Here is a 26396-nt window from a genome sequence, read left to right on the forward strand (position 1 = left end):
AAATTCTACTGTTCATTCAAGGTTTAGGAAAAAAAACTCAGCAGACTTCCTCACATCAGATATACTGGGTTCATGGGTTAGAAAATGCTGAAAGTCATCTGCAAAAATCTACAGCTAACATCACCCTTTATGGATAAATACTGAGTGCTTCCCCCGTAAGATCAAGAACAAGGCAAAGACATCCACTCTTAACACTTCTATTCAACACTGTACTGTAGTTTCTAATCAGTGCAGTAAAATAAGAAAAAGAAAAGGCATAAAGATGAGAAAGAAAGAAGTAAAATCGTCTTTATTCACAGATGATTAATGATTGTCCATTTATCAATAGACAATCCTATGGGATTTACTAAAAAGATACTGATGCTAGTGAGTGAGATTAGCAAGGTCAGAGGATATACAGTCAAGGTACAAAAATCAATTGCATTTCTACATGCAACAGCATTACAAATCTGAGATACCTGGGGATAAATTTGACCAAAAATGGGCAAAACTCACTCACTGAAAACTACTGAGGAAAGCTAAAGTCCTAAATACATGGCAAACTATAGTGTGGTCCTAAATCAGAAGATTCAATATTATTAAGATGTCAATTCTCCCTAAATTGAGCTATAGAGTCAACGCAATCTAATTCAAACTCCCAGCAATCATTTTCACAGAATAAACTGATCTTAAAATTTATGGAATGTGAAAGCCCTAGAAGAGCCTAAATAATATGGAAATAGATTAAAAAAAAAAAACTTGGAAGACTTACACTACCTGATTTCAATACAGTGAATCTCCTACATATGAATGAGTTCCATATTAAAAGCACATTCATAAGTCCAATTTGTTTGTAAGTTCAACAAAATCAGCCTAGGTGCCCAGCTAACACAACTGGCTATATAGTATTATACTGTAATAGGTTTATAATACTTTTAACATAAATAATACATAAAAACAAAAAATACAACATTTTTAATCTTACGGTACAGTAGTTTGAAAAGTGCCGTAGTACAGTACAATAGCTGGCATACAGAGGCTGGCATTAAGTGAATAAGCAAGAAGAGTTAGTGACTGTAGGAGGGAGAGAAGGTGGGAGATGGTAAAGCTGAAGGATCATCAGCAATAGGAGAGAAAGGGCAATTTCATTCATGCCTAATGTTGACAGAACGCTCTTTCACATCTTTGAAAGTTTGCAACTTGAAGATTCGTATGTAGGGGGCTTGTGTGTGTGTGTGCTCAGTCACTCAGTCATGTCCAACTCTTTGCCGCCCTGTGGACTGTAAGCCGCCAGGCTCCTCTGCCCATGGAATTTTCCAGGCAAGAATACTGGAGTGGGGTGCCATTTCCTACTCCAGGGGATCTCCCAGACCCAGGGATTCATCTCCTGCATTGGCGGGTGGATTCTTTACCACTAGCACCACCTGGGAAGCCCGTTAGTGCTTATACTTAAAGCTACAGTGATTAATACAGTGTGGGAAAACTAAGGTAAAGCTAGACAAATTTAGGTCAACTGAACAAAAAGTCTAGTAACAGACCCACATATATATGCTCAATTGCTCAACAAAGTTATAAGGGTTGTTAAGTGTCAAAAGGATAGTCTTTTCAGTGAATGGTCCTGGAACAATTGAATAACTACATGCAAAATTAATGAAGTTTGATCCACACCTCACAGCATATATTTTAAATCAACTCAAAATGGATCACAGATATAAACGTAAATTTTAAAATTAAAAAGCTGATAGAATATAGAGTAAATGACCTTGGGTTAGGCAAAGATTTCTGATATGACAAATAAACACAGTCCTTAAAAACTGATAAATTTGACTAAACAAAAATTAAGAATGTATGTATGCGTTTTGTTCAAGTTTCAGACATTTATTAATCAGTATAAACCTCCAACACAATACACAATCATGATTTCATGCATTTAAAGGGGAAATATTTCTGGGTTAAATAGAAAATTTTACAAATGACTTCTGGAAGACCTTCATTCTAAGCAGCTTTATAGTCAAACGTTTCATTTAGAAGTCTGGACCTTCTTTCTTCAGCTTACTGTAATCCACATTCACTGAATAGAACTTACATTGATCACTGGGATTCAGTTTCTTCTGGCTTATCCTTTCTGTTCCAACTGATTGAACAATGCCAGATACAAGACATACAGTGCTGCTACAGTACCTCCAGCTCCAATAAATACAAAGAAAGAAACCAAGCTTGTATGTTTCTTGGCCTAACCAAGGATCTAGTGGAGCATATTTGTGGCAAAGGCCTTTGATCTGAAAGGAGATGAGAACAAATCTGCCAGGCCCTAGACTAAGTAGTCTCTGCCCAAATGTACACTTTTTGGAAGATACTTTTAGAAGAATGCAAAAATAAGCTACAGGTTAGGAGAACATTAGCAAATCACATATATGATAAAGGACTTGTATCCAACATACATAAAGAACTCTCAAAATGCAATAAAAAGTCCAACAACAACAAAAAATGACAACTGATTTGAAAGGATACTTCACCAAAGAAGACATTTTTTGTTTGTATTAATCGCTCAGTCGTGTCCAACTCTTTGCGATTCCATGGACTATAGCCCACCAGGCTCCTCTGTCCACGGAATTCTCCAGGCAAAAATACTGAAGTGGGTTGCCATTCCCTTCTCCAGGGGATCTTCCCAACCCAGGGATTGAACCCGAGTCTCCAGAATTGCAGACAGATTCTTTACCATCTGAGCCACCAGGAAGCCCTCCTGACATATCGATGGCAAAAAGCACACAAAAAGATGTTCGGCATCATTAATTATCTCAGAAATGCAAAATAAGATACCATTGCACGCCTCTGAGGATGGCTAAAATCGAAAGGACTGGCCAGACCAAATAATGGTAAAGGATGTATAGTAACTAGAATTTTCATACATTGCTGATGGCAATGTAAAATGGTACAACTACATTGGAAAACACTTTGACAGTTTCTTAAAAACTACTTGCACACGAATGTTAATCAGTTTCATTTGTAACAGCCAAAAACTGGAATCAACCCTATAATCATCAACAGATGAGTGGATAAATAATTTGTGGTATATCCATACAATGAAATACTACTCAGCAGTAAACTATTAATACATGCAACAACACAGATGCAAACAATTAAAAAAAAAAGCCATGCAAATAACCTGTAGTGACAAAAGACAAATCAGTTGCTGCTTAGAGAGGGGCCTGGGGGGAGGGGTTGACAGAAGCCCAAGGAAACTTTGGAGGTAACAGATATATTCATAATCTTAATTGCAGTGATAAGTTTCATGAGTACATACTCATATCAAAATTGCATACTTTAAGTATATGAAACTTGTTGAATGTCAGTGACACAAGGTTTTTTAAAAAATATAACTGAAAAGTTGAGAATACACACATTATAATTAAAATGTGATTTTAAACAAAGGAAAAACCCAATAACTTGATTTACCAGTCATTCCCTTCTACCTCATTCTATAAGCTTCTTAGTCCCATCACCTGTTTATCCACAAGCACTGAAGGCATTGATGCCAAAGGCTAGAAGCAGGTCAGGTAAATCTGGACAAACCCAACAAGCACTAGCATAAAGAATTGCAGGCATACAATTGCAGTCACAGTTATACACTCTTTCCAAGAAAGACAACCTGCATTTTTGCTTCTAGGTTTCTACTTGGCATGTTGTAGTGACTCTTTAATCTTCTTTCCTTAAAACCCTTGCAGGACTGTGTCCATTAATCCCAAATTATTTTATCATGATCCTACCCAAACTTAACCAAGCCCCCTTCCCCATGGAAAGCTCTGCCTTAGACCAATCTCCAAAACTTCTGTAAATATCCAGACTCCACCCTTTGCCCTCTGATAGGTTACTAAGACTCTGTCAAGGTAAAGCTCTTCCTTACTGTGCAAGCAATAAACAGAAAGTTTTGATGATAATTCAGGAAGCCAGTGTTCAACATTATTGATTGTGTATTTCCTCTTCTGAGTTATTTTAGTAATCTTTTCCCATTCATTTTTAATGTGCGGTTTTGACTTATAGTTTAAAAACCTTTTGGAGCTATTCTTTGCTCTATATGATGTCAGTATTTTCTCACTTTCCTTTTAGTTTGGAGGATTTTCTGTTGTACAGAAAGTTTAAGCTTTCAATTGTTTAAAATTACTAACCATTCCTTTCAAAAAAATAAATAAATAAAGAGGTACAGCTTCTGGTGCCATACTGCCTGGTTTCAAATCTCTACTGCTTACTAGCTGAAGACCCTTGTTTATCACTTCAGTCTCTGGGAACCTGGTTTCCTCACCTGTCTCCCCACAGGAACGCAAGCTCCACAAAGGAAGCATTTTTGACTGTTTTGTTAATTGCTGTAGCTCTGGGAACAGTGCCTGATACACAACACTCAATAAATATTTATTAAATGAATGAATCTACAAAGCCAGAACAATAATCTTATTTACCTCATAAGGTTGTTATAAGAATGAACTAATCCTTGTAAATTTTGGTCTAGAACAATGCCTGGCACACAGTAAGAGTGCAAGAAATGTCAGCTCCCCCACCCCCAATACCAGAATCCTGCCTCTTTGTGAAGTCTTACTTGAATACCCCTCTCCTCCATCTTCCCTTCTCCCTTGTCCATCCATTCCCGCCAGGTCTGCATCACTGTTCCCCTTTAGCAGCACCCACATATCACTTGGAGTTCTTAACCTTTGGGCAGCAGTAAGCCCCTCTGAGAATCCAAGGAGAGCTATGAACACTCCCCCTAGAAAAATACACCTATGCACAAGCTACTTTTCAGTACAATTTCAAGGAGCTCATAGTATCTAGATTCCTCAATTAAGTAGACCTTAATGTCACAACTCAATACTGCTTAGTGGCAACAAACCTTAACAGGTCACAGGAAATTTCTCAGAGCAGATCTTAAGGGTCAAAGTACAAACTGAGTGTCAAGAGCAGAGCTCCTCTGGGTTGCAAATTTCTTTCTCCTTTTGAAGAGACGAGGATTATTCCTTCCTGACTGCCCTTTCGGAGCTGACCCTTCACCCTAACCGGACAGGGAAAGGCATTGTAGGGGACGAGGGGCCGGGAGGAAGGCGGTTCTTAGTGAAAGCAGGGGGCTCCAACAGATTCCAAGATGAGCCGTAAACTTCGGCCACCCAGTCTCCCGGTTGGTAGTCAACAAATTCTCACCAACATAATGACCCGAGTTCCAGTCTTCTCAAGCAGGAAAGAGGGGTAAAACGGAAGACTGTCTTACTGTCCTCTCGGGGAAAGAGGAAGACTGGGCAGTATGCAAGTGAAGAGCCCTGGACCCTGCGGCTACCCGCGTCACTTCTATCAATTCTGTAAACTTCCTAAGCCTCCGTTTTGCCCTAAGAATGGGAACAGCAGAATGAATCTCATCCTTTGGTTGTGAGGTAACTAAACCATCTACACACTGTTTTGCACCTGGAAGCACCCAATAATTATGAGCTGTTCTTTATTAATATTAAATAACAACTGGAAGGAACGACGTTGCCTGCTTACCAACCTTGTGGGCCTGGCGTCGGCTCAGAGGAAGGAGAGCGGCGCGCAGAGCTGGCCTGGGCGGGGCCTGGGTGGGGCCTGCGCCACCGCCCGGCCTCCCCGAGCCACAGGCCCGGCTACTTCTATACCTTTGCCCGCCTTCCAGGAAGGCGGCCCCTGGCCTGGTCTGTGTTCTGGAACTCCCCAGACAGAAATGCGCAGCTTCTCAAGGGGTTCCCTGCCTCCCCCTCCCTTTAGCCACGGGCTGAGACTGCCTCATCTACGGATGGTTCTGTCATAGAGTCAAAAATTACTGGACTCAGAGAAAGACAAAGGCCAGCCTTTTATTTTGATTAGAAACAATCCCGGAGGGGAGAATGGATTACATGTATATGTAAGGCTGAGTTCCTTCGCTGTTCACTTGAAACTATCGCAACACTGTTCGTTAATCAGCTTATACCCCAATACAAAATAAAAGGTTAAAAAGAAAGAAAGAAACAGTCCCAAAGGTGACGTGATTTGCCCAAAGTCGGCAACTTCCTGAAATTAGAAACCAATCGGAAGACTTCCATGTGGGTGTTCTTTCCGCTGTTATCAGGTTACCTCAGAGTCTTAGGATCTGCTTTTGAAAAGGAATGAAGAGGTCGGTTAGGGAGAGCCACTGAAGGAAAACATTCGGATTTGGTAACTGCTTATGGCAGGGGTTGAGAGTGGGGGTGATACAGAGTGTAATCGGCTTCCCCAAAAAACACAATGTAAACAATTTTAAAATTGTTTTAGATCATGAATTTGAATGCATCTTCGGCCACGGGGAGGGGGGCACCTTAACCTGTTTTGTTTACCCAGCCAAGTGCCTAATGCCGAGTACCTAGTAAACGTTTGCCACCTGAATGGGCGCGCCCCATCCACCATGGAGGTGCAGGAGGGCTGGGAGGCACGTACGTCTGTCTTTTCCAGTTTTTCTCAGTTATGGCTTTGCCCTGAATATTCTTTGTTCATAAATCTTTGACTGCATCTCTTGATTATTTCCTTAGGATATTTTCCTAGATGTGGGATTACTGTGAAGGGTATGCACACATTCAAGGCTCTAGATTCAGAACCCCTCCAGCGGTGCAAGAATGAGTCAGCTTCCCAGCGAGCTGGCTCTAACTAGGTATTAACAGGCTTCATTTTATTTATTTATTGCCATCTTGATAAAACAAAAGTATTTTATTTGCCTTTCTTTGTGGACTAATAAGATTGAGATTGAAGTAATTTTAAAGAAATACTATAAGCAGCCCGGAGAAATCCTTGTGTGGGGTAGGAGACCAGTGAATTTAGGCACCTTCGGCCCCAGAGGGGAAACCTAAGGGCAACTATTGTTTGGAGCAATTTGACCTGAAGATGTAAACATCTGAGCCTTTCTAGAGAGGCTCCCCCTGGGCCAGGGAGGGGAGCTGTGATTTATGCCTTTCCCTCTGCTACTTTCATTTCCTGATGAGGAGTTAGTATTTTAAAACTAATGAAAAACCAGTATACGTGTCTTTAAGGACAGCAAGAGAAGGTAGAAGTGGGAAAACCATTTCAAGTTAAAGTCCTGGAGAAAGGGGAGGGGTGAGTGGTGAACTGTGAAACATGTATCCAGAAGATGGGAGGTAAGTCCTTGGGGGTCTGCTGCCAGTCTGGAGGGGCCCAAGGTGGGGTCTAGAGACTTTGTATGTGAAAGGCTGCTCTTTGGTTGTGGAACTTACGAGGACAGGGGTCCCCGAAGGACCTGGAAGGGGCTTTTAATGCACTTTGGAGGCTCACAGTTAAATCTCCAGGGACAAAGGAAAGCAGTAAGGAAGTGGAGGGAGCCATGCAGCCCAGGCTGCTCTCAAGAGTGCTGAGAAGGGAGCTTGTGGTTTTCCCAGAGAAGAGGCAACCACGAGCTGGGGAGCTTTTCTTGGTTTGTGAAACAATGAGGACTTCCCACCCTGCCAGAGCCAGGAACCAGCCCCAGCTCTTCAGAGGTCCACTGGGTTCTTTTACAAACCATACGGAGGAGGATAACTATTTTACAAATGTTTACAGGCAGTTTTATTTACTAAACTAGCTCTCATTTACTCTCAACTAAATTTATAGTCCTAATTGCCATCATTAGCATTTTTCTTGATAATAAACATACAAAATGTATTTTATAGTTGGTGGCTTTTTTTAATTATCTTTGTGGGGGAGTTTATTTTCTTGATTGCTTTAAATTTCCTATTAAGGTCTTAAATTTAACAATCAGCTTCTCGAAGGTCAGCAATCTACGAATTTTTCTGTCACTTTAATTCTTCTGAAAGAGCTTAAGCCAAATATGAACCAGTAGTTCTTAGAGGTTTAAATGAGTGATTTGAAAATCTTGTCACACCTCAAATCACTTAGCTACTTTTAGAAAAACATTACAGTTGCCCCTGCCTCCTTTTTGAGAGACTTATTTTATAGGGTTGGGACATCCCCTGTAAATGGTGGGGTTTTTTTGTTTTTTTTTTTCAAGCCTCCTTGGTGATCTTTTAGGGAACTGATGCCTAAATGTTTATCTGTTTGTCTTTTAAAATGGAATTTTGAAATGGCAGCTTTAACTTCTAAAATATTAAATAACACTTTGCATTTCTGGAGAACATTTCCTTTTCACCTCCCTCCCCACTTGGTCCAGGCTTCATCTCTCCAAGCTCTGCAGTCCTTTCTTGATACTTACTGCCCTGCGTTCTCTCTGGTTCCTGTGACTCCTGGTTTTCCTTCCTGGCAGCATATTTGGGGTTTTCTGTTATTCACTGGCGTCTCTTCTTGTACTGTCTTTCAAAGCACTGTTGCTGCTCAAGGTGTCCTGGAAACTCTGGTGGGCATATTATCCACTCCCACGATCGATCATTGATCGGCATTTGGGTGCTTACTGTTCTCTAATCTGCATCTCTCACTCTTTCTGTGGGAAGCCCTCCAGATACCCATATCAGCTGCCTAGGGAGAACCTACTCTTGGATGTCCCACAAAGCACCTCACACTCCTTGTTTGTCAAATATTGAGCTCCTCACCGTGTTTGTCCCATGTGTTTCATATCTCAGAGAAAGGCTCTCCCAAGTTATTCACCGAGAAACCTGGGGATACCAGAAACTCTGCTGAACTTGCATTCTACAAGGTGGTGACAGTCAGTCTCTCAGCCTCACGGATTCCAGCTCCTTCGTATCTCTAGACTCCATTTTGTCCCTTCAGTCACTCCTTAGATCAAAATTCCCCAACGGCCTGCCTTTGAGATGGCCTCCTGCTTTTCATGCCCTTGAGTGTGAGCTGGACTTCTGATATGATTCTGGAGAAGAGAAGATGGCCGAAGTGACAGCCTGCTCCTTTCAGGCACCCTCCCCGACCTTTCCTGCTCTGTAGGAAGCTAGTTGCCCTGTTGAAATGCCCTGTGACGGAGGGGAGGGCTCCAGCCAACAACCTGTGAGGAACTGACTCCTGTCAGTAACCTGAAGAGTGAGCTCAGAACTGGGTCCTCCACTAGTTGGGCCTTCAGATGAGAGGACGACCTTGGCCAAGGGCAGTAGTGCCCCCCCACCCCCCATGAAAGGCCTTCAGCCTGGGGGCACCTGGCTAAGCCACACCTGGATTCCTGACCCCAAGAAACTGTGAGGTAATAAACCTTTGTTGGTGAAGCAGCTCTGCTTTTGTTAATTTGTTACACAGAAATAGATAACCAGTGTCACCTCTGGACCCCTGCCCTTCCTCCACACCAACTTCAGGGTCCTTCTGAGTTCCAGTTTCCACCTGTCATGATCAGAACTTAGCCTTAGTACTAGAATTAGGATTTGTCCTGATCTCTGCCTCCAAACTGCAGACTATGGGGAAAAGTAGGATAGGAGGGAAGAAGGTCCCATTTCCTTCCAGAGACTCTGAATCCCACCCTGCTCCTACCACACCTTTGCACACCACAGCATCACACACAGCAAGTGCCCCAAGGAAGAGGCTCAGGCAGCAGAGCCACGCTTGCAGTCCCCACCTCTCGGCCAGTACACACTGGGCCCACAGGCCTTTCTGGGCGCACTGCCCTCTCTGAGGAGGAGGGAGGAGAATGGAGTCTCTCTTTGCTCCTTCGCACACAGCCTCAGGCCATACTTTTGCGAGGGATCAGAGTCGGGGGAGCTGAATGGCAGGTGGGGAAGGAGGGCCACCCAGTTCCTCCAGCCAACTTAACTGTCACACTGTTCCAGGTATGGTGGGGAGGCCCTGCAAAAAGCGAAACAAAACAAAAACCCCACTAGCCTAGGGTGCTTCCTGCTGCTTTCATTTTCTGGTGACTCAGGCACAGGTCACTCGCTATCTCAGACCTATCCCTGAGCTCTGAGTACAGTTCCTGGTTCCCAGCACCCGCCTCAGGGCAGGTATCAGCACTTCCGGCCCTATGCCTGCTGTGCCAGGAAGGTGGCATCTCCCGAGGCCCCACCCCTACCCCTGCTGCCAACCAGCCAACATCTCTTGTGCACAAGCTGGATGAATGAATGTTTGAGAGACATGCCTGGGTATGAACACTTCTCCATTTCAGAAGAAAAGATTCTAAATAACACTGCACGCACGCATGGCATGGGCTTCTGCCCTGCCCGACTGCCAGCAGTTTTCCTCTGGGCCCTTCCTCCTGCAATGGCTTTCTGCTAGCTGCTGTCTGTGGCTAAAAAAGTTCTGCTCTAGAATGTGGTAGTGCGGTCATGGGAAGCACACAAGTTTGAGGGCGCAGGTCTGCTTTCAAAGCTGGATTCTGTCATTTAGTATATCTGACCCTGATTGTGTTACCGGCCAGCTAGGCCTCATCCTCTGGATGAGGTCAGCTAAAAAGCTGTTTGCCCTGGTACTGTGATTAGATGAAATAAACCATGAATATGACTATGCAAGGCATCTGTAGTAGTAAGTGTTCAATAATTGTTTATTGTGTGTTTTAAAAGGACTTTAACCATCCTTGTAATTTTTCCTTGGAAATTAAGCTTAAGAAGATTGTTGATGTCTAGTTGACAAAGTGCCACTTTAGGTTTTTTGTTTGGTTTTTTGGCAGGAGGTGGAGTAGGAAAAGATTGAAGGGTTAGGGGACCACTGTTTTACTGGTTTCTAATCTGACTCTCCCATCTGCTGTTCGGGGCAATACAGTAGAAACAGCTGCTCAAATGCACAAGGAATGGATGTGCCTGAACCTGCCTCCGACTCCCAGGTGGTAAGGTGTTTTTCGTGTTTGTATTCAGGCCTCTGTGCCTCTGCTTTGGCCCTGTCAACAGGTGAAAGGGAATTGCTTATGTCACTGAGAGCGTACAAACGCAGTGGCTCGCATGAGGTCTACACTCAGCCATTAGCAGCAGGTATACAGACTCAATTTCCAGATCAATAAACAGCTTGACTTCAAAAATTAAGTGCATTCGACTTTCTTTTCATTGCCCAGAGTACACACAGGGGGTCGAACAACGGCTCAGTAGTCTTTTCATTTTTTTTTTTTTAATATTTAATTATTTATTTGGCTGCACCAGATCTTAGTTGCAGCATGTGGGATCTAGTTCCCTGACCAGGGATTGAACCGGGGACCCCCTGCTTTGGGAGCACAGAGTCTTAGCCACTGGGCCACCAGGGAAGTCCCTCAGTAGTCTTCAAATCAGTCCAGTTTAGGTCTAGAGCATGCCAGTGCCTGCGTGATGAGAAGAGTCAGACACACTGTGGTGAGATTTTTAGATATTTAAACCGACTGTAGAAGCGTCTACACCCACAGAAAATTCATTGTAACTGTTCATCTTTTTCTAAACAATGTGAAAAGTTACCATAGTGTGGTAAACCTAGGTTTAATCAAAACCAGATCAAAATTTGAGTCCTGAAGTCAACATACTTGCTTCCTTGATACCATAAAGAGGAAGGGGAAGTATAACAAGATATTTTAACAGTGGGAGAGGAAATCTGGCATTTTTGTATAAAGTAAGCACTTCAAATAATACTCCAAAGGGGCATCTACTCTCACCTAGTTTCTACCAACTGTGTCTGAACTTGCTCTCCACCAGAGCCACTTAGAGTTGTTTGCCATTTAAAATGATAAATACCAGTCATCACGTATAATCATTGGTAAGACACTTAAAGAAAGCAAAATAAGGATGTCAGGGAAGGAGGCTGACAGGATTTGACTGGTTGCTCAGACAGGACTGCATGACTTTGTTTAAGTCATAATGCCCAGATCCTCAGCTTTGAAGATCCCCAAAGTCCCTATTTTGCTGTATTGGAGGTAATCACTAGGGCTCACAGTGGGAGCTAACAGTAACTAAACTCCTAAGAAACTGATGTGCAAAACTAGCTGCCCATTTATAGTTTCATAGTAAGAAACTATAATACCAAGAGGACCAAATGGTCAGCCCAGTCTCCCTTATGGGAATAGACATGAGCAGTGGGCAGCCATGTGTTAGTATAGGATAGTAGAAGTCAGAGACCAGGAGCTCACAATCAGGATCTGAGAGGTCAAGAAGCCCTCTACTATCGTGATAAAGGAAAACCCACGTTATAAAACAGTATGTCCAGTGTAACCCCCACTTTGATTATTTGTTTATTTTTCTTTTTTGGGTGTGCAGTGTGGCTTGTGGGATCTTAGTTCCCCAATCAGAAAGTGAACCCAGGCCCTCGAGAGTGAAAGCATGGCATACTTACTAGCGGACCACCAGGGAATTCCCCCACCTTTGTTTAAAAATAAAAACAAACCTGGAAAAACATACATCATGATGTTTTAATAGAAGTTATAATTTCTCTGTAATGGCATTATGAGCAATTTTTATTTTTCTTATCTCCACTTTAAATTTTTCCACAAAGTAATTACGAGTTCCTTTTAAAGAAAGAAAATAAAGGATAAGTTAAAAGTTCAACTTTAGAGTCTTTGTTAAGTAAATCATGAAAATGTAGATGGAAAGCTATGCTGTCATTAAATATGTTGTAGAAGAGTTTTTAATGCTTGGGGAAGTATTAATAGCAGTTAATATTTGTGAGGCACTTACCATGTGTTAGGCACATGTGCTTTATGTGTCTGAACTCACTTAATTCTGTACCAAGCTTGCAAGGTAGATGAGGAAGCTGAGACCGAGAAACGTTAAGAAACTTGCCAGTATCACCTAGCCGATCCCAAGGTCAATTTTCTCTTCCATAAAATGAGTTCCCTTCCTGACATTAGCTCATCAGATTGATATTTGAATTCAAGAAGATAACAAATATAAAGAAAAGAATCCAGCATCCATAACGGGTGTCAGCAAACTTCAGCCACAGTCCGAATCCAGCCCTGTCACCTGGTTTTGTATTTTGTATGAGCCATGAGCTAAGAATTGTTTTCACAGTTTTAAATAGTTGGGAAAAAATCAAATCAGAAAGAGAATAGTATTTCGTGACACGTGAAAATTACATGAAATTAAAATTTAAGTGTCCAAAAATAAACTTTTACTGGAACACTATCAAGCTTATTCTTATTTGTCTGTGGATGCTTTTCTGCTCTGCTGGGATGAGTAGTTGAGACAGAGCCTGAACCGCAAAGCTTAAAACATTTACTATCTGACCCTTTACAGAGAAAGTTTGCCAAAAGCCCCGGGTGAGGTCTAGCACTGATTATAATAGTTACGTGAAGAAGCCTAGTATTAATCAGTTAAAGCAGTGGTCTCTGACTTTGGCCGCACTTCAGAAGCTCCTTGCATGCTCCACTGGTCGCCCTACCCTGCTCCCCTGCACAATTGCAGCTTATCCTGAAGCAAGGTAGTTGGGAAGTTTGTATTTTCATGTGCATATTGTGTCTCATATGTTTGTGTTTACATATATATCCTGTTTAATTTTGACAATAGTCCAATGACCCCAGTTTTACAGGTGAGGAAGCTGAGGCTCACAAAATGAAGGTAGTTTGCTGAAAAACTATATAGTTTAGCAAATGGCAGTAACACCAGTTTTCTGGAGCTGGTTTAGTGAGTGTTCTTACTACACATGCTGCTTCTCTGCATCTCTCTTGCTGTTTCACATCCTTTGTTTACTCTTATTCTCTACAACCCTTGATCACTTCCTGTTTGGGGTTGGCACCCCGATCCCACATAAAAATCAAACATCAATCCACTAAGAGGAGTAGCTAATCCTCTGGCCAACTACAATTTACTAATGGGCAAAAACTAACCTCCTTTCAGCCCCAGATAACATTCAAATCTCAGTGTATTTGAACCCAGTTCTTCCGAAACTGACCTTGCTGTCTTATTGAGGGACACTGTTGGTGGATATTCTAAGTGGAGGCGAGCACAGTGGCAGGTTGATGGGGATTTCTGTTTGGACAGGTGTGACTCCATTAAAAACCACACTATGCAGACTTTCACCATTCCACAGGGCACTTGTGTAATCTTGTATGCGCTCATTTTTACAAAGTGAAAATGGCTTTTCCTTTGTACTTTTGCATTTGAGCACCTCATGCTTGCTGGTAATGCCAGCTCATAGCAAGTGAAAGATCCATAAATAATGTTAAATCCAGGGGCAGAGTGTTTATTAATGCCAAGTGTATTAGTAAACCTTGATTCTATTTTTTTTTCCTTCTTCATGTAGAAGATGTACTTATTTTTTCATTATTTTCATGGTTCTTTATAGACTGTTACTTCGATTCAGTCTCTTTCCTTCTGGCATATTTAATTTCTACCTCATTGAGTCCATACCCTTGTGGCCACTCAGTAGGGCAGGGCAGGCCAAGGAGAAGAGAGCGTTGCGTTCTTTGCCAGCACTAGCTTGGAAGCAATGTTGTCCAGTGACTCTGCTTGCCGAAAGCGTGAGCAACACCTCTGGGGCCCAGAATCAGTAGAAGGTGTCGTGCAAAGTTGCTGCTTTCCTGGAAGAGCAAGTCTTAAATAGTTAATGATTGTAAAGAAACTCATTAAGAGAGGCATATTTTACCTCCTTTTCTGTCATCGTTGTAACAGAGGATTCAATCAACTTTAATTTATTCAGCCAGGTGCCTGTGGAAGCTGCCTCGTTTGTTTGGCTTTGTTTTCATGAAATCCCTTGTCAACTGTGTTCCAAGCATCAGTGAGCTAATCCTGCCCCTCTGTCAGATTCACAGTAGACAAAGGCCACTAGCACTGAGTCTCCACAATGAGAATGGCAGAGGATCTATTAATGTGTCAGTTGCCTGTGAATTACAGCCAAGATATTTGCCTAACATATGGCATAAGGTTATCATGTTGTAAAGTATCTCATTGGAAGTCAAGTGTCCATGCCCACTTATAGACGCTCATAACTACTTAGTTGTATAAAAAATTATGCCCAAGGACAAATATCCTTGGGAATTTGATGCAACCACTAAATTACAGTAGAGTTAATCTATTGGGAGCATTTTACTTTTTATAGGATAAAAATAAATCAGAGATGAAATCAGAGCAGCTTTTAGGGATAAAGTGGAAAAACTGCCACATTTAGTTCTAATCCTCAATTAGGACTGAGAGGTGGGGTCCATGGGCAGTAAAGAGTGTTATGAGCAGAGTCCATTTTATCCACAAAGACATTCAAATGGAAAGGAATAAGGTAATGTCACGGAGACAGATATCACCTGGTTTTCTGATTGCCCCTCCATATAGGCCCAAGAGGTTTGGCTTCCACTTTTGCTGATTAGGAATCTTTAATCAGTAGCCCCAAGTTAAAAGGACTCAGATACTAACTCACCAACAAAGCTCAAAAACAGGAATGTATAAAAGAGAATGCCAAATTATTCATTTCCAATGAGAAATAGAATGGCCCAACTTAACAGTTACTGAGTCATCCTAATCAAAGATCTCTCTTCCGGCCAGTAAGAGAGGCTGCCTTTTCCTCTTATTAATTTTCCATCCACTGACCACCTCCCACCCTGATTTCTTGCTATAAATTTCCACTTTTCCTTGTTGCGTTCAAAATCGAGCCCAAGCTCTCTTCCATACTTGCAAAGACGCCCTACTGTGATGGTACCTGAACAAAATCTCCCTCATCATTTTTTAATGATGTTGAGAATAATTCTTATAAGGACACAAGTTATATGAGGTAATGACTCACAGTGTGACACCATCTTAACTACAGCTGAACCTTAAACAACACGAGTTCAAACTGCATGGGTCCACAGTACTACATGATCTACAGTCAACTGAGTCCACAGATGTGGAACCAAGGATATGGAGGGCAAACTGTAAAGTTACATGCAGATTTTCAACTGAGTCATTGTCCCTACCCCTCCACCCCCATCCCAACTCCTTTGTTCAAAGGTCAGTTCAGTTCAGTTTAGTTGCTCAGTCATGTCCGACTCTTTGCGACCCCATGAACCACAGCACACCAGGCCTTCCTGTCCACCACCAACTCCAGGAGTCCACCCAAACCCATGCCCATTGAGTCGGTGATGCCATCCAACCATCTCATCCTTTGTTGTCCCCTTCTTCTCCTGCCCTCAATCTTTCCCAGCATCAGGGGCTTTTCCAATGAGTCAGCTCTTCGCATCAGGTGGCCAAAGTATTGGAGTTTCAGCTTCAACATCAGTCCTTCCAATGAACACCCGGGACTGATCTCCTTTAGGGTGGACTGGTTGGATCTCCTTGCAGTCCAAGGGACTCGCAAGAGTCTTCTCCAACACCACAGTTCAAAAGCATCAATTTTTCTGCGCTAACACAACTGCAATGACCTTATTTCCAAATAAGGTCACATCTGAGGTCCTGGGGTTTAGGACTTCAGCGTGTCTTTTGGGAAACACAATTCAACCCATAATAGGCAACTTCTCCAGAATGCATGGTGGGCATTCTGATGTTGCCTCCCGCACTCTTATTCTTTCTTCTGGTAGTGCACCACCCTCCTTCTGTCCCCTCATTCCAAACCTGAGATTCCACACCTCTGGCCGCACAGGACTCAAGCAGGTAGGCTGGTCAGCTAACACCCTTCCCTCAGATTTCTCTAAGTAGAGTCCGGGTGGTAGAAGCCCTCCCCCACTGGGATGTCGTACTTGGGCATGAAACCTTAGACCTGCTGCACTATGTCCCCAAATAAGTGGAAAGAACTTGTTTACAGGATGAGCCACTGAAGCCCCCGGAGGAAAGAAGCTGAGATGAGGGGCAGAGAGCCAGAGCTTGGAGTTCCGGCTCCCAGCTTTCCCCAGGCTCAGCCTTAGCTCTTCCAGGGTCATGAGAGCCAATCAGGCCTTCTTTGTGCTCAAACAAGTTTGAGTTGGGACTTACGATTTGGAAGGAAAAGAGTCCCAGGAGAAGACAAAAGATAAAGAGCATTTAGTGGATCCTTGAGGGCTGTGTCATTTGGGAAAATCCTGGAGAAAGCCCCTTGGGAAGGATAACATCCCCCAGAGAAGCCAAGGGGCTGGAACCCTTCTTTTCAGAACAGAAGGGAATCCTGAGACATACTTGGGGACACTTCGTGGGCTGAGGCAGGTGGCTCGCTATAGGAGAGCCACCGAATCAGAAAACTTGGTGTTAAAACTCAGGTGGACTCAGTTATGACCCTGTGGGACCTGAATATACTTGAATTAGAAATGAGAATGCAAGTTATCAAAAGGCTGGTTGACAAACCTAGAATCCTAGCAAGGGGTATTGACATGAGCTGAATGACTTAACTGTTTACTGGCACCAGGCTCCGATATCTGTTTTCATAACAGAACATGCCTGTCAGAAGAATATTAATCTATTCATTATTCAACAAATATTTACTAAGAGCCTTTGATGTCCCAGGCACTTTAGTAAGAATGAGTATATACTGATATGCAAAAGATGTGAACTCCTCTCCCATGGAGTTTTTAGTCTGTGGAGGAAAAAAGATATTTAACGAATAAATATACTACTAAATGTACAAATTGTAGTAAATGAAGTTATGGGAATTGAGAATTTTAGATCAGAAGGTCAAGAAAGTCCTCTCTGAGACTATTGAGACTTAAAGTTGAGTAGAAGTTAGCCAGGTATGGGGAAGGGTGGTAACACAGGAAACAAAAGGAGAATCCACATGAAGGAAACAGTGTATGTAAAACCCTTGTGTCCAGAAAGAGCTTGACAAGAAATGAGAGAGAAGCATGGCTGAAGAATAACTAGGGTGGGCATAGAGGGGCTAAAGAAGAGCCTAGAGAGATGGGCAAAGGCTTGATATAAAGATCCTAGCGTCTATCCCAACTAATTAATGTTCCAAGGCACCTTTTAAGAAAGAGAAGTGATTGAAGGACATAGAGGAAAGAGAGACCAATTAGGAGGTTGTTTGCAATACTTCAGATGAGAGAAGACGATGGGTGACGGCAGAGACGTCTGAATTTGAGACACTTGTTGAAGGTAGAATTTATGGCTCTGGGCCTGGTGTACCTATCGTAGGTGACATGAGGGAGGCATTGAGAATGACTTTCAGGTTACTGGCTTGAACTTTTTGGGGTTGGTAGTGCCTAACTGAAGTGAGAAATAATAAAGAAGGATGTTGCAAAGAGATAGGCAAGCAGAATCAAAGAGTGATTTCAGGTTTAACATGTTCAGTCTAAGATTCTTTGAGGACTTTCAGGTAGAGATAGGAAATACTAGTTTGATAGTCAGTCTCGTGATATAGGGAAGATGCTGGAAAAAAGCAATTGGGATAGGATGGTTGAGACTGCCTAAGAACAGAGTATAGAACAAGAGGAGAACCTAAGGACTGAAGGAACTCTTTGGAATGAGTTGTTGGGTATAAGCCAGCGTGTTAACAAAGGGAACTGAAAAGGCACAACCAGAAAGGTGGTAGAAGAACCAAGAGAAGGTAGTGTCACAGATTCCACAAGGAGAGTGTTATGAGGAGCCACTCCTCGTGAAGTCCAGTAGGATGAGGATGGAAAGGTATTTATTGAATTTGGTGGCCTCATCAAGAGCTTCCTCAATGGAGCAGTGGGAGGGTAAGCTATTCTGGAAAGGGTAGAAGGGTCAATGGGAGGTGGCAATGGAGTTAGAAAGAAGTGTAGAGAGTGCTTTCAAAACTTTTATTTAGGGAATTCCCTGACAGTCCAGTGCTTAGGACTCTCTGTTTCCACTGCCGGGAGGCCTGGGTTCATACTCTCATCAGGGAACTAAGATCCCACAAACTGCATGGCATAGCCAAACAATAACAACAAAACCCTCTAGGGCTTCCCTGGTGGCTCGGACAGTAGGACGGTAAAGAATCTGCCCACAATGACGGAGACCCAGGTTTGATCCCTGGGTCAGGAAGATCCCCTGGAGAAGGGAATGGCTAACGACTAACACTTTTGCTTCACTTTCACCATGGGAGGCAGAGAAATGGTACTGTGACCAAAGAGAGAATATGGGGTCAAGAGGGGTGGGATTTAAATATGAAAGATAATAGAGCATGTGTGTTAGTCTCTTAGTCATGTCCAATTCTATGGGACCCCAGGGACTGTAGCCCACCAGGCTCCTCTGTCCATGGGATTTTCCAAGCAAGACTACTGGAGTGAGTTGCCATTTCCTCCTCCATAATAAAGCATATTTGAATGCAAATGAGAATTATCCCCACTGAGCAGGAGACAAAGCACAGGGGAGGTACTAGGCAGGATCCAGGAAGTAGCCTGAGAGAAGGTACTCTCCTCTGGGCAGGGTAACACCTGACTCCAGCTGTGTGCTGCTTTTGTTGATGACCTTTCCTCCTCATCCTACTCCTTCTGGTTGACGGGAGAATGCTTCATTTTCGTGAATCATTTAACTGTGAGTCAGTGTCTACGTCTGTCTTTGTGTTGTGTTTTGGTTTTATAGTTTTGTTCTTTGGGAAGAATTTTCATTTTCCTTAGATACTATACTAATGAGAATATTCTGTCCCAAGGTAGCCTGGGTGGTGTGAATGGAATACCTAGGAAAATTTATCCTTGCCCCAAAGTATCATTTAGTAAGAACTAATAATAATTAACTTAAGTACAGGAGTTACCTTTAATGAGGATCTTAATTTCACAGATATTACCTCCTTTCATCTTTTTTTTTTTTTCCCAGCCATGCTTCACAGCTTGTGGGATCTTAGTTTCCCAACCAGGGGTGGAGTTCTGGCCCTTGGCAGTGAAAGTGCAGAGCCCTAACCACTGGACCACCAGGGAATTCCCTCCTTTCATCTTTTATACTTTTACACTTAAAAAAAATTTTTATTGGCGTATAGTTGATTTACAATGTTGTGTTAGTTTCAGGTGGACAGCAAAGTAAATCAGTTATACAGATACATATATTCATGCTTTTTTTTAAGTTCTTTTCCCATATAGTATTGAGTATTACAGAGTAGTGAGTAGAGTTCCCTGTGCTCTAATAAGATAGCAGGTCCTTATTACTTACCTATTTTATAAGAAACCCTGACGTAGTTTTTATTATTATTATCTCCACTAGGAAAATAAGAAATTGAGACCAGGAGAAGTTAAGTAATTCATAAGTTTTTAGAGCCGATAAATGGCAGATCCTTGGTAGTTTAAACCCAAAATTCCAAGAAAAGCTCTAACTGTATCTTTATAGATGTAGTTTCATTGTCCTTGAGATAGATGTAGATGATGGAACAATCACAGATATTCTGACAACACCCCTCAGTTGTCAGCCTCTAAGAACAGGGACAGGGAGCGGGGTTAGAAACAAAAAGCCCACATTTGAAGTTCAGCTCTGAAAGCCCCTTGTGAGTGCGTGAACCCCATTACCTGGGAATCTTTCACAGATAATCATCATTCCACAGAATTCAGCTCATGTCCTCACAAGCAAAACTGAGATTGAGAAATGATCTGGTTCCTGTGGACAATCAGACTGGAACCAGGCATGAATTAACTGCAATTAACCAGGAGGAGGCTTATATTGTTACCTTTCTTGTACCAGCACATAAAGTAGAGGGTAGAATAGAGGTTTCTCACAGCTTAATTTTCTGAGAATAGTGTTTGCAGTTGGGATGAGATAATGGATATGAAATCCTCTTGAAAACAGTGCATTCACTTTGCTGTGTGATGGTGGTGGGAGAAGGGAACTGGCAGCTCATGAGTTCACAGACCCTAGAGTTCAGGTTCTGTGAGCCAATGACCCTTCCTCCTCCCAGGAAGTGTGGAGCCTACGGAGCCTCCCTGAATCCCCCAAATGTGGTGCTCCATTTACTGACGGGCCCTTAGCTCTTCCATCACATGGGAAGCAAGAATACTGGAGTGGGAAGTCCATCCCTTCTCCAGCAGATCTTCCCCACCCAGGAATCAAACCGGGGTCTCCTGCATTGCAGGAGGATTCTTTACCAACTGAGCTATGAGGGAAGCCCCTCCATCACACCAAGGAGATTCAAAATGGAAGATGGACAGTGTCCTTTAGAAGCTTTGAGGACAGTTCAGAAGCCTAAATTGACTCTTTGTTTATGCAAAGTAAACAAAGGTTTTGGAAAATGTCCACCATGTAGTTAAGCTGTAGAACTCCTCCACACACACTTATTGATAGGCAAACTGAGCAAAGCCATCCCTTTTTCAGAAAATGATCATATATAAACTAAGAAGGTAAAATGATAGGTGCAATATTTGGATTCAGAAGGACCAAAGGTGGGATGGGGTGGGAGGTGGGAGGGAGGTTCAAGAGGGAGGAAACATATATATACCTATGGCTGATTCATGTATGGCAGAAACCAGCACAATATTGTAAAGCAATTATCCTCCAATTAAAAATAAATTAAAAAAAAAAAGGACTGGGGTACAAGCTCATTTCTATCACTTATAAGATGTGAGGTCTTACTTTATTTCTCTCAAGCTCACTTTGCTCAGTGATACAAGGAGTATGATAACAAAAATATTGCTCAGTTCATAGCAACAGTGTAAAGTAAAGAGATAAAGTGACAGACCAGATAAAGTAGGCAAAGTGCTTGGTGTTTTGTGTTATAACCATTGGTTTATAGCTGACAGGCTACAGTCTATGGGGTCAGAGTTGGACATGACTGAACAACTTTCACACTATAGCGGAAACGTAGGAAAGTGGGCTTGTAGACATCTTGAGGAAAGTATAGGAATCAAATGAGGTTTTGAGAACAGCTGCTACAGAATGAAGAAGTGCTGGTCTGGAGAAGTGTGTGGTGGGTGTGCCAGAGGCTTGGTGCCCTGGGGGCTGTAGAAAGTGGTCTGCTGGCTTAGTCAGATTTGGACTGGAGGCTATAAAGCTTGTGTCATTTCTGACACATTAAATAAAGTCCATCATATTGGCTTCTAAGTTCAAGGTTTTATAGTTCACCTTGGAGGGTAAAAAGCATTTTGCTGCTAGCTTCACTGTTGCTTGTGTGCTCCTTGCAGGTGCTTTTCATTTCTGAGAACCAGTTTGTCAAGACTAAAGACTAATGCCTATGCTGTAGGCTTGTCTGGAGAAAAGAAAGCCATTAATGACAGTTAACATATTAATTGCAGAAAGCGCTTCTTTAGGTTTCTGTTGGCAACCAGTTACCAGTCTAACAGAGTAAGTGAAGTGCATCCAGACTCAATTTAAAACCTGGCCAGGCAGGGCTTTTAATCTCCATGCTTCAGGTTTTCGTTATTACCGTTGCCAAAACGCCAAGCTTATAATTTACAAGTATTACCCGTGTGTCACTTAGAAAGAAACCCAAACCTAAAAATAGAAATGAAACTCAGGAAAACGCCAACCCAGATAAATGAATCTCATGTGAAGTGCAGAAAGCTTGTAAACTGTGCTCAAGGTTACACTAATTGTTAAATTTCAATTGATTAAAGTAAGTGCATTAACCAGTCAGTATGTCACTGCCCAGAGGAAAGTGACAATTCAAGAGAATTACCTCAGAAAATTTTCTCACAATCATTTCTTGCTCTTTTTTTCCTCCTGTCCGATTATTCAGTTCTTAGGTAACAGACTGCTCTTTCTGTAATAGCCATGGTAATACCTACATTGTGATTACTTTCTATTATAATATTTATTTGGCTGCGCCAGACCTTAGTTGCAGCATGTAGAATCTTTAGTTGCAGCATACGGGATCTAGTTCCCTCACCAGGGATTGAACCCCGGGCCCCCTGCACTGGGACTGTGGAGTCTAGCCACCGGACCACCAGGGAAGTCCCCATCATGATGACTTTTACCTAAAGTATTACTCCTATAGGGCCACAGTCATTGATCATCCCTGTGCAGAACTTTGTTACATTGCCACACACTGTGTCCTTAACCCCATCCTTGTTAGAAATGTGTGTGCCATTGTTCAGGGTAGGAAAAGATGGAAGTTAAGAGTAGAAACAGAGTACTCATTGTTAAGGGTAGGCCAGAAGTGAGGATCTTGCAAACCATTGCGTCCAAGCCTAAAACCTTGGACCTCCTTTGTCTTTAGCCCCAACCCCCACATTCCAGCCTATCACCAAATCCTCCTAATGTTTTCTCAATTTTTTTTTAAACTTTATCCATCCTTTCTTTCCCTTGTGTGATGGTTTGTTTCATATGTCAACTTGGCTGGGCTATACTACCCAATTATTTAATCATGCGCTAATCTAAGTTTGGGTTACAATGAAGGTATTTTATAGATGTGTTAACATCTTTGATCAATTGTTAATGTGGGTGGGCCTCATATAATCAACTGAAATTGTAGAGGAAGGAAAACTTTTTATCTGCCCTCTTAGGTTGAGTGAATGGGAGCTGCAAATTAAACTGATAAAGACCAATTAACAGGAAGAGAAAATGGAGTTTATTTATGCAATGTGCATATAGCAGGAGAACTCGGTGAGAACTCAAAGGAGTGGTTAGAATTTGGGATTTACGTACCATCTTAATATTAGGTGAAGGGAAGATGGAGAAAGGCATTTATGGAGAAACATTTATCTTTATAAAGATAATGGATTTTCAAGAGAACAAACAGGAGATAAGAAAGGTTGTGATGATGTTTGTCTATACAGGTATGAGTAGTCTTTCCTGGTCCTTCAGGACCATAAGGAAACCTCCTTTGCAGAAGGGGTAGCTCTTTTTCACATTCTCCCTTCTGGGAATAGATCTACCTTGAAGAAGAATTTATGGTAGCCTAATTTCCCAGAAGTTGCTGCTTTTAGTCAGATAAGATGAGCTCTGAGAACAATTTTTCTCCATCTGTTGAATTTCAAATATCTTCAGCTTAAGATAATCTTTATACCAATGTTTGGTTCTGAGTGGACAAAAACTGAGGTTTCCCAGAAAGGAAGTGATTTTGCCTCTTCAACGGCCTGAATTCTAAGTCTTCACCCTGTGGGCCTGCTCTACACATTTCAGACTTATCAGCCCCCACAAATGATTAAGCCAATTCCTTAAAATCAGTCTCTTTGTATACACATAGATACATCAGCTCTGTTTCTCTGGAGAACTCTGAGAGATACATAGTGCCACTACCACTAATGAAGGATCTTATCATCTAATATTTATACTAATGGAAACTTAGGTAGTCTTCCTATTTGAAGTGTTTCTCTGCTCTAAAATCTTATACATCAACTTTATCTTTCTTTGGTTGCTCTCCTAAGCCTGCAGAACACAGCACAACTCATTAAGGAGGCAATCTACGTCCTCAGCATTTGATGGACCCCACCACTCCAGCCTCCTTTTCCAGCACACTTTTTCTTCTAGTCTCCTAGTTCCTGAGTATGCTGTGGGCATTGTCAGCTTCTTACTATCTGCATTTTTTATCACCCATTTCCCCATTCCCTTGTCTTCATTTATAGATGTCCTCAGTTCAGTTCAGTCGCTCAGTCATGTCCCACTCTTTGCGACCCTGTAATCGCAGCACGCCAGGCCTCCCTGTCCATCACCAACTCCCGGAGTTTACCCAAACTCATGTCCCTCGAGTCAGTGATGCCATCCAGCCATCTCATCCTCTGTCGTCCCCTTCTCCTCCTGCCCTCAATCCTTCCCAGCATCAGGGTCTTTTCCAATGAGTCAACTCTTCACATGAGGTGGCCAAAGTATTGGAGTTTCAGCTTCAACATCAGTCCTTCCAATGAACACCCAGGACTGATCTCCTTAAGGATGGACTGGTTGGATCTCCTTGCAGTCCAAGGGAATCTCAAGAGTCTTCTCCAACACCACAGTTCAAAAGCATCAATTCTTCGGCGCTCAGCTTTCTTCACAGTCCAACTCTCACATCCATACATGACTACTGGAAAAACCATAGTCTTGACTAGACGGACCTTTGTTGGCAAAGTATTGTCTCTGCTTTTAAATATGCTGTCTAGGTTGGTCATAACTTTCCTTCCAAGGAGTAAGCGGCTTTTAATTTCATGGCTGCAATCACCATCTGCAGTGATTTTGGAGTCCAAAAAAATAAAGTCTGACAGTGTTTCCCCATCTATTTCCCATGAAGTGATGGGACCAGATGCCATGATTTTAGTTTTCTGAATATTGAGCTTTAAACCAACTTTTCCACTCTCCTCTTTCACTTTCATCAAGAGGCTTTTTAGTTCCTCTTCACTTTCTGCCATAAGGGTGGTGTCATCTCCATATCTGAGGTTACTGATATTTCTCCCGGCAATCTTGATTCCAGCTTATGCTTCTTCCAGCCCAGCATTTCTCATGATGTACTCTGCATATAAGTTAAATAAGCAGGGTGACAATAGACAGCCTTGATGTACTCCTTTTCCGATTTGGAACCAGTCTGTTGTTCCATGTCCAGTTCTAACTGTTGCTTCCTGAGCTGCATACAGGTTTCTCAAGAGGCAGGTCAGGTGGTCTGGTATTCCCATCTCTTTCCTACCATCTCTCCAATGTCTAGCTTTTCTGACAAGTCTTCTTTTACCACTTGTATTAGTTTCCTATTTCTACTGTGACAAATTATTACAAATTTAGTAGCTTAAAACAACAACACAAATTTGTTCTGTTACAGTTCTGGAAGTCAGAGGTCAAAAATCAGTTTCACTGGGCTAAGGTCAAGATGTCAGGAAATTTGGTTTCTTCTGAAGGTGGGAATATATTAATTTGCTTTTTTCAGTTTCTAGCAGTCACTATATTCTTTGGCTTATGGCCCCTTCATCCATCTTCAAAGTACATCACTTTTATCTCTACATCTGTCATTGTCAAATGGCTTTCTCTCTCATAGTAAAATCTCCCTCTGCCACCTTCTAAGGATACTTGTGACAAAAGCACTCTCTCCCACTCCAGTCAGCAATGGTTCCCTCACAATTCTTCTCAGTCCACTCAAGCACTTGACTTTTTCTCTTAAGTTGGCTAACTTGCTTTCATTTCATTAACAAAATCAAGGTCATCAAGCAGCAGATATCTAAACTTCTCCCAATTCTAGAAATGTGGCTTCATTTCCCACCATGGCCACATCCTTCCCATGGGTCTCAGAGGATGAGATACCCTTCTATTGCTCCAGGCCAACTCATCTACCTCTGCCCTTGTGTTTTCTATGTCTTGTTTTACCAGGACCTTGCTTTATCAGACATGCTCTCTCTTTATCTTCAACGTCTTCCTCTCAACTCATTCTTTTCATTCTTTCAACAAATAATTTATTGAGTGCTATGCAGCATAAGATGCAATGCTGGGTCTCTTAGCCTACGAGCATGATCAAGTTATTCACAGTAAAACATAACAAAATGTATAAACAAAAAACTGTCTTTGAACTTTCATTCCTTTCTAGCTTCTACTTTCTCCTTCTTTTCCTCAAATTAGATCTGTTCATCTATTCCTCTAAACCTGTTGATTTCCCACTTTTCTCAATCTCAGTTCATGTGACCATTATCTAAATTAAAAAAAAAACAAACCTACTTATTCCAGACTTCATGCTCTCCTTCATATACATCCAATAAATAACCAAGTACTTCTTCTTTTTCCTCCTTGAAATCTCCCAATCTGTCCTCTTTGGATAGTTCGTTTATATCCAATTATGGCCCTTAATGATATTTTGCCTAAACTACAGAACTATAATCTTAAGTAATCAGCCTGCCTGCGGCCTTATTTCCTTTAATCTGTCCTCCATGCTGCACTTAGATATTTAAAAACATGAATCTAATTATGTCATCTCCCTGC

The 26396-nt window shown here is 42.1% G+C and overlaps 3 long non-coding RNA genes and 1 pseudogene across 3 annotated transcripts in view; 1 reads left to right on the forward strand and 3 right to left on the reverse strand.

The window, feature by feature from the left end:
• Positions 1–26396, reverse strand: part of LOC145546030 (uncharacterized) — a 1126586-nt gene that overhangs the window by 150310 nt on the left and 949880 nt on the right. The window lies entirely within an intron of this gene.
• LOC145546026 (cytochrome c oxidase subunit FA4 pseudogene) lies at positions 2004–2236 on the reverse strand (annotated as a pseudogene).
• On the reverse strand, positions 5810–9068 carry LOC145546029 (uncharacterized). The gene is made up of 2 exons (XR_014082433.1): positions 8180–9068; positions 5810–6100 (listed from the first exon to the last, which is right to left on the reverse strand). It is a non-coding gene; the product is annotated as an uncharacterized LOC145546029 (long non-coding RNA).
• LOC145546027 (uncharacterized) lies at positions 6085–9134 on the forward strand. Its single transcript, XR_014082431.1, has 3 exons — positions 6085–6162; positions 6513–6631; positions 8544–9134. It is a non-coding gene; the product is annotated as an uncharacterized LOC145546027 (long non-coding RNA).

Source organism: Giraffa tippelskirchi, chromosome 4, assembly GCF_054371585.1.
Source record: "Giraffa tippelskirchi isolate mGirTip1 chromosome 4, T2T-mGirTip1v1.2.pri, whole genome shotgun sequence".
In the NCBI taxonomy this organism is placed as follows: Eukaryota; Metazoa; Chordata; class Mammalia; order Artiodactyla; family Giraffidae; genus Giraffa; species Giraffa tippelskirchi.